This window comes from Rhagoletis pomonella, unplaced genomic scaffold (assembly GCF_013731165.1).
Source record: "Rhagoletis pomonella isolate Grant_MI unplaced genomic scaffold, Rhpom_1.0 Rhpom_scaffold_00001, whole genome shotgun sequence".
Taxonomy (NCBI): Eukaryota; Metazoa; Arthropoda; class Insecta; order Diptera; family Tephritidae; genus Rhagoletis; species Rhagoletis pomonella.
The window spans coordinates 57,289,259-57,298,551 of record NW_023458555.1 but is presented as its reverse complement, the minus strand read 5'-3'; positions in this window follow the sequence as shown (position 1 = coordinate 57,298,551).

Genomic DNA, 9,293 nt, shown 5'->3' with positions numbered 1-9,293 from the left:
ACTGCATCTAGAACAAAAAATCTTCAAAATTGCGCTTACGACAATCTTTTACGCAGGCGACAATATGGCCCAGATTGGACAAAAGGGCACTTATTTTAAGAGTTGCCACCTGCTAAAAAATTTTAAGTGATTTAATACGCAGAAATGACTGAACGGATTTGCATGAAAATTCGCACACAGATAGCCTATGACCTATAGGAAAGTGGACTACTTTTTTAAGAGTTGCCACCTGCTAAAAAAGTTTAGTTATATTAATACGCGGAAACGACTGGACTGACTTACATGAAATTTTCCACACAGATAGCAAATGACCTACATTGGAAAGTAGGCTACTTTTTAAGAGTTGCCACCTGTTAAAAAAGTTTGTTTAAATTAATAGCTAATGACCTTGGTTGGAAAATAGGCAAGTTATTTTAAGAGTTGCCACCTATTAAAAAAATTTAGTGATTTAAACCTCTGAGCGGATTTGCATTAAATTTTGCACGCAGATAGTTTATGACGTAGGATGGAAAATAGGCTCCTTTTTTAAGAATTTCCACCTGTTTTATAATGAAATTTAGCACACAGACGGTTTATCTCCTGGATTTGGAAAATAGGCTACTTCATTAACCGATTTCCCGATAAGAACTAAATTTGGCACACTAACTACGGATTTCACAGGGATGGTCTTAGACTGAAAGTAATTCCGATAACTTTCGGCCCCTCCGATACAAATAGAAATTTTCATAATACATACATATTGCTAGAAGTATTTGTGGGAGAGAACTGCAACTCGGTATGGAGATATGTATGTGAAATCAAATTCATACTCACAGAGAAAAATGGACGTTTTTGTATAAGAGGCGTAGCACGTCCCATGCTGACTGAAAGTCTCATAATGCATATCTCTTCAAATATTTGGCTTAAGGTACTCAAGCTTGGTATGGAAATACATTGTATGTATGTGTGTGAAACGAATCCCATACTCATGGAGAAAAATGAAAGTTATTAGACAAAATGTTGTGGCAACTCCCATGGAAATTGATTTGTCTATGACACATATCTCTGGAGGTGTTTATTTTAGAGGACTGGAACTTGGCACCGAGATGTGTATACAAAATTATTCATACTTCTGGAGAAAAATTTGCCTTATTCGAAAAGGGGGCGGGGTACCTCCCGTACAAATTTACTATTTTAAACTGCATATCTCCATAGGTGTTCAGGGTAGAGGACCGGGACTTGGTACTCGGGTATACAAAATCCATTCCAAACTCATGGAGGAAAATTAGGGTTTTAAGGAAAAGGGGCGTGGCACTTCCCGTACAAACTGTCTTTTTCTTGCCACATATCCCTGGAAGTATTTGTGGGAAGAATACTGGAACTTATTATAGAGTTGTGTATACAAAATTTATCAATTGCTCTTGGAAAAAATGTGAGTTATTAAAAAAGGAGGCATTTCGTCTCCCATACATAATAAAAATTTCTTAATACATATCTCTGAAAGTATAGAACATCTCTGGTAGTAGTTTAAATTTGTTATGGAGATTTATTTTGTAAGTGCCGTGCTGACGGAAAAAATATCATTTAATGGAAAACGGATACAATGCCAACAAAAAAAATGCTTAAATTCAACGCGATTTCTTAGCAAATTCTAATTTGCACTCTATTATATTAAAATTTAAATGTTTTCTCTAGAGAATCTAATTATAAGTTTTGCAATTTTGGTGAAACTTTAACCTTCATAGGATCTTCAAAATTACTGTCGTTAAAGATCTTTGGTCAAATTTGACCCATGCAGTAAAATTCTGATATAGACAACGATCGGGCCTTGTATATTATTTTGCGTTACAACTACTAATTAAAGCTTATATTTTTATAAGCATTTATTTAAAATTTTGTCGTTGTACGTTTGGAAGATTGACCGCAGCCAGTTCGAAAACGCCCTATCTCAGAAAACTTTTCATGAACTTTCTAAATATTTCAGAATTTTATTGAAAATACCATATCCCAGAATTTGGTTTAAAAGCCCCCTATCTAAACTGATCATATATTGAAAAAGTGCTGGGATAGTGCGTTTTTGAATGAGTAGCAGAGATAGGGCGGTTTTGAACCGAATTCTGAGACAGGGCGTTCTTCAACCAAAGGAAGGATATTGTGGATTCAGAGGCTAATGGGAACCACCTATTCAAAAAAAAAAAAAAAAGAGAGAGTCATTTAAAAAAGCGATTCAAACACAAATAAACTCCATGGATGGAAACCAATAAATATATATGAAAAAATTGCAGTCAAATATTGTGTTTGAAAAGATATTATAGTATGCATTGGATTTTGATCCCTTCCGATAAATGGATTGCGTGCACTTTTTGAAACTTACGTTTTATGAAACACACCTTTTATGTCAAATTCTATATTCGCACATTACAAATTTTTGTTAGGAAAATGTATTTTTTAAGATTTTGAATGCTTATTATTTATTTTTTGAAACGTACGAAATTAAAAAAAAATACAATAGCGGGTATTTTGACTTATTTGTATTTTCGTAGTGTCAGCTATTGGTGCTAATAATTTTATAATATTATATTATTTTTATAATTTTTTGGAATCATGAGAAAGATATACATATTTTTGTACACGAATTCAATGTACAGTTGGGGTACAACAATAACCAACGTCAATAACACTTCTTTTTAAACCTATTATAAACGTTCAAAAATTTGATGCAACTTGTTCCTTATATTTTTCTAAAATAAAATTAAAAAAAAATTAAAAGTCAGGAAGGTTCAGTCACCTTTTGTTTTTTGCTAGAGCTTGTACTTGGTTTTTTTTTTAATCTAGAGCTGATGGAAACTCTATGCTTACGGATTCGTAATCAGCACAAAAAAGCCTATGAAAACAATTCAATGAATTTCATCAATCATGTGCAGGTATGGGCAGAGACGAGCAATATCGCAATCTGGATGTTAATGTTGACCCAGTATTAACCCTCTGCTACTGATATGACCGAAATTCCTCTATTTTACTGACACCAATTTACAAAAATATATATGTTAGATATGTATATATTAATAAACTTGTTTCGATTTAAACTGGAAATTCTATCAATATTTTAAGTGATCATTAGTGAAACAGTCATATTAATAAACTATATCGCACCAGTGGCGTAGCTAGGCTTTCGCGAAAGGGGGGGGGAGGGGATGAAAAAAACCTCAGCGATAGTTTAAAGGAGAGCCCCTCAATGGCTAGAGGCGTCGCCTGTGTAATTTTTCATACATACAGTAGTGGAAAATAAATAGTGACACGACATTTTAACAAATTTTTCCTACTTGTCTTATGTTTATTTAATATTTGTTATTAATCTTCTCAAAATTTCCAAAAATCAACGCGATTTTTTAGAAACTTCAAACTTGCACTTTATCCTACTAAAACTTAATGGGCTACAAATTTGATGAAAAAGTTGAAAATTTAGAAGCAATTTTGCAGAATTTTTATAATTTTTCCAGTTTGAAATATAAATTTATATGGTTTTTGTTAGATACTGAAGTATACTTTAAAAAAAAAAATAATACATATTAAATAAACAAAAAAAAATAGGAAAAATTTGTTAAAATGTCGTGTCCCTCTTTATTTTTCCACCACTGTATATGAGCCATTCGAACCGTTATACATTTCTTGTCTATGTGTAAAGACCAATCGGTTTTATAAAGGTTTTGTAAGACTACCCTCGGCAGGCAATGGCAAACCTCCTGTATTTCTGCCATGAAAAACAGCTTCTCATAAAAATACAATCGCCGTTTGGAGTCGGCGTAAACTGTAGGTTCCTCCGCTTTATGTGACAATATCAAGGCGCACGCCACAAATTGGAGAAGCTCGGCCAAACACTAACATATGCCAAACACTACAACGTATATTATAAAATAGGCTTATAGGGCCCTGCGTGTAGACATTTTTTTATAGAACTCTTTTTTATCCTGTTTTCTTTTTTGTATATTAGAACCTATCTTCTACAAATTTAAGCTTTTAGATCTCTATAAGTTTTCTTCATTCAGAATCAGCATTAAGCAAATTTGTACACATCTATAAATTTTAATTCTTGGAGAAATTGCGCATTCTATTTTCGAAGTAGGGTTTGTCTTCATAAAGATCATAAATACTATTCAGTCATACCACTTCGTATTTTGCTAGATAAGAAAAAAATCCTTTGTTTTAGAAGTTATATACCAGGGGTGGGCAAGGCCGAGGCCGAAAAGAGCCACATGTAATTTCTAAATGCTACACAGAGTCATAAAAAAAAACAATAACAAAAATTTTATTTTTAAATACAATTATTTTTAGAAATGTACGACATTAATTTTATTATTAATCTAATGTACGTAGAATAGATATTAAAGACAATTCAAAAGATCGATTTGGCCAAATTTTCAATATCTGGTTTTACGTCAGTTAAAGCCATTCGTAACAGTTAAACGGTGTTAAATGTTGGTTAGTCAATAGGTACATTCGTTTAAAATATCCAGTAAAAATGTCTAACAGCAAAAATTTCGGCGAAATGTCATCTCTCAATAGAAAAATATTTAAAATAGTACGCGAACAGAAAATTTGCAGAAACTTGCAAGTTAGACATTCAAATTCATTGTTTACATTCAAAAGTATAAAATTGAAAATATTAGAAAACAAATCCCGAAACCTTATTTTGACACAGTTCACTAACTACACGAATAATTACTTACCTCTTACAATTTTAATTAGTCGCATTTTACTATTTTAACTTCCAAACCATCAAATTAAATTTAGGGATTTGCGTAAATTCCAACCAGCTATTTTTGATCAGTTGTTTTCTTGTTGGCAAAAATTTTTCCAGCAGAAACTAGCAGCTTCCCCTCAAAATGAAATGTTATTTTGTTCTCTCAATTTCCGCTACTTTGGAAGGTGTTTTGCGTACGCGAACACAAAAAGCTGATAGTTTTTATAACTTTCAATAATTATCAGGTACGCAAATGCATCTATGTAATTGTGAACGCTATTTTGACTTAACGAATTTCATTGGAATGGAATGGAAAATATACGGCACGCAGCTGTTTTCAACAGCGGATATTTTAAATCTGGTCCTTGTTGCTGGAATTCAAGCAATGGCAAAGCTTTAAGTTGCATTTCCAGTGCCTTATCTTCTTTTAATTCCAAAAACTCTAACTTTCTTCGCTTTCCTTAAAAGGGGTATTTCGGATATAGTAAATTCATCCTCAGTTATGTTACATAAAAAGGGTTTATGAAGTATGCAAACGTACATTTAAATTATTTCAAATCGGCAAATATTTTTTCAAAATTTGCTTTTAAATCATGTGCAATATTTTTTTCTAGCCATGGAAAATGATGAAATATTATTTTTTTTTGAGACCATGAATATAAGTACGTAGTTTAGCTTCAAAACTTAAAATAATTTGCGACAAATCAAAAATATTTTTATTCTCTCCTTGTAGAGACAAATTCAAGTTTTGCAAATGTTTGATTATCTTGGTAAAGAGCATCAACTCAGAAAGCCAATTTTCATTCTCCAATTGCGGGTAATGTTCCGATCTTGTATGTGTACGATACCGCTATTCCATTTGTTTTGTAAGTTTTCCATCAAAAACGGCTGCAAGCTCAATAAAAATTGTTGAATATAATTGTTATAAGGCCATAAAATAACAAATACAAATAACTTAAGGACGAGCACACCTAAAAGTTAAACATTCTATAATAGAAATATTAACAAAAACGAGCGAAACCAACAACCACATGATCAAGTGTAAATTGCAGCGGAGTAGCTGCGCTTGATTGTAGTTGGCTTAACAAATGAAAATAGTGGAAAAACAACAAGAATTCACAAGGCGAACTTAGCACAGTGCGTAGGCAACTGGCTGAGTCAGTGGGATCGTCGGTTCGAATCCTACTGAAAGAAGTCTGATGAGGAAATGTGGTGATTTCCGAAATAGCTATCACTTCTGCCATTTTTTTCAAAATTATTGTTGCTTTTCCACAATAAGGTTTTCATTAAAAACGGCCTCAAGCTCAATAAAAATTATTGAATATAATTGTTATAAGGCCATAAAATAACAAATACATATACGTAGCATATATAAATGCTAAAGTTATATAGAATTTGATTCTACATAACTTTTGTACGAACATTATTTTTGTGCGACGCTTTGATCACCACCGGGAACGCACTAAACATAGCGATGTAAGGGAACCGGCGTAAAATTCATTTCCATATCACGTCAACCGGTACAGTACGATGGCCAAAATTTTAAAGGACGCGTAGATGTCCCCTATTGGAACCAGTCTGGCCTTTTGAAAAATTCAACATGGCACAATTCAACTATGTAGCCGTAAATTAGATTTTGCTTTACAACTTTTGTGCTACCGAAGAATCCAACACTTAAAGAGAAAATTCTTTACAACTTTAGATTTGAAATGCTACGCATTTTTAACAGGAATTGTTGAAAAATGGTGAAAACCGTGACAATGTAAAACTTGTTCGCACTTTTTGTTAATTATTTACAATAAAAAATATTTTCTAACAACTAATTTTTAGGCAGAAAACATAACCGACCTCAATTCTCATATAAATATTTAATTAATTTATTTTCTTCATGATCCAATGATTGGATCTAAACTAGTGATTCCCAAAGTGGTCCAGGTGGACCCACGGTCGAATCTTCACTGATGGCTCAAAAACTGACTCTGTGTCATGATCTGGGGTCTTTTTCGAGGCTAATGGAGATAAGATTCACTTTTCTGTGGGGGAATATGCTTCGGTCTTTCAGGCTGAGGTAATTGCAATACTCAACGCCATGGACTAAGTGGTGGAACATATGTAGAGGGGAAGGTGTTTACGTGACTGCAGTGATAACCAAGCTGCACTTAAGGCATTGACCAGCCCTCTATTTGAGTACCTCCCAACTAGTTCGGCAAGGCAAGTCTCTACTAAAATATGATGGTGAACATAACGAGGTTGTTTTACTCTGGGTGCCAGGCCACTCTGGAGCACCTGGTTATGAGACATCTGATCATTTGGCCAGAGTTGGCTCACACTATCCGTTCCTCGGTCCGCAACCAGTTTTAGCACTCCCACCTTCGGCAATCGAAGCCACCATCAGAATCTGGGTGAATACTTCGCTCAGAAAGGACTGAGAGGCACCGAGGGGATGCAGGTGGGCAAAAAACATGTTGCCTTCTATCTAATTTTTGGCTCTCACTGAGCAGACGACACTGCAGACAACTTTCTGGACTGCTGACTGCTCACTTCACGTGGCACAAACACCTGACAGTGATAGGCGTAAATGACAAGTCCAATTGCCCATCTTGCCTTGAGGAAGATAAGACAGTGGAACACATTTGTGTTTCTTGCGTGCTTGCTTATTTGTCATCGATTTTTTTAAACTCGTTCTTTTCTCTATTGTCAGTTTCTGAATTAAAAGTTTGGCGTAAAAAGCTTGGCCGTTTTGATGTTTTAAGTTGTGTGCTTTAAAAATGTGATAAATATTTTTCGCCTCACTTTAAAACTCGGAGCGATAAAAATAAAAATGATGCCATTAACACAAATAAACTATTTTACATATCGTCGCCTTAGAGTGTAAACCTGCTAACGACCAAAAAACATATTTTACTGTAGAGGCAAAAAAAACTAAATATATCTTTAACTCTTAGTCTAAGGGGCAAATCCTACATATAGTTTGTTGATCGCGGGACGTTCTATGGCCCTAATCCAGAAAGAATGAAAAAAATTACGTTTTTATGGTTTTGTTGGCGAATTTCTAACTTAGCAGGTTTTAGTTTTTGTATTTTCAAAATTGAAGTGGATTTAGCAGGTTTTTTGTATGAATAAAATTACCTAACCCGCTTAAGTTCCCAACATTTTAAGGCACCGTGGATTTTTTAATGTATTCTGAATAAAATCCCTCTTTTAGGTACCTCCCCGCTTAAGTACCCAACCCGCCTAAGTACCTACATTTTTCGTACCCCATATACCACTTTACTTATAATTTTCACCTTTTAAGTGCCTTTTTTAAATTTCTTCAAACATTTACATATTTTGAAATTCAGTGGCAGCGCTACACACCTTCGGAAAAAAATTCTAAAAAATCAACGGTAATTTTAGCCACTTGAAACCTGCGCATTATCACACTAAAATTGAATCGGCCATAAACCTTCATAGTCATAAAAAATTTTAACACTTCTGAAAAACAAGTTTGAAATTTTGGTGAATTTTTTTTTCAGTGTTCTGCAAAATTTTAAGCTTATATTTTAAGTTTCTATCGTTTTTGTTAGGGAATGAATTTTTTTTAATTGAAAAATTTTTAAAATTAAAAAATAAACATAAGTGGCAAACAATATAATTTGAATTTGGTCCAAATTGATATCCTCTGTTGTATGTATGTATAAATATGTATTATCAATGCCTTTTTAATTTAATTTTTATGAAAATGACATAACCTTGCTTTATCTGTTTTTTATGTGTTTACGTGTTTAAATAATGCTACGATCTTGGTTTTAAATTAAGTATACTTCATTAAATGTTCATGTTTTATTATTATGTAAGTTAAGAAGAAGATGTATTATGTTCGCTTAAGTACCCGCATCGAGGTACTTAAACGGGTTCTTTTAAGTACCCAATCCGACTAAGTACCTCAAAAAGCTGACATTTTTCGTGAGGTACTTAAGCGGGTTTTACTGTATATATAAAATAATACAACAGATTTATTCTTCCGTTTATTGCAACAAAAATAGGCAGTTTATAACAGTGCTCGGTCGATAGTGGATTGGATACAATCAGCTTCCATTTTGATATGGCCTACTTCAAGAAACTTTTGCTCAATAAGGATATTGTAATTTATAGCTGTAGATAACAAAACATTAGCCATAATACAGTTTTGATTTTGATATGTGCATCCGTCGCTATAAAACATTACTGTAATTGGCTCCCCGGCATTATTTTTTGGTACTACATTTTTTCTATCAAATCTACCCTCACGCTGGAAAACTCTTCTGCATTTAATCTTCTTCTGTTTCGTTCTACATGTAACAATAATTTCCTTGAGATATAAAAAATTAAAGCTTATTCGCTGGCTATTACCTTATCTTAAACGCATAAAGTAATACTCTAAGATAGAACAATAATCGAGCGACAGAAGCACAATATGTTGGATTTAGCAGTTGAATTTGAACTGATTATACTTAGCAGCTTTACTCATCAAACAATTTTTGACAATTATATTTTTATATTGACGTATTTTTTTGCTTGCCAACTGCGGAATCGCCTACTCCTTCGAACTGCA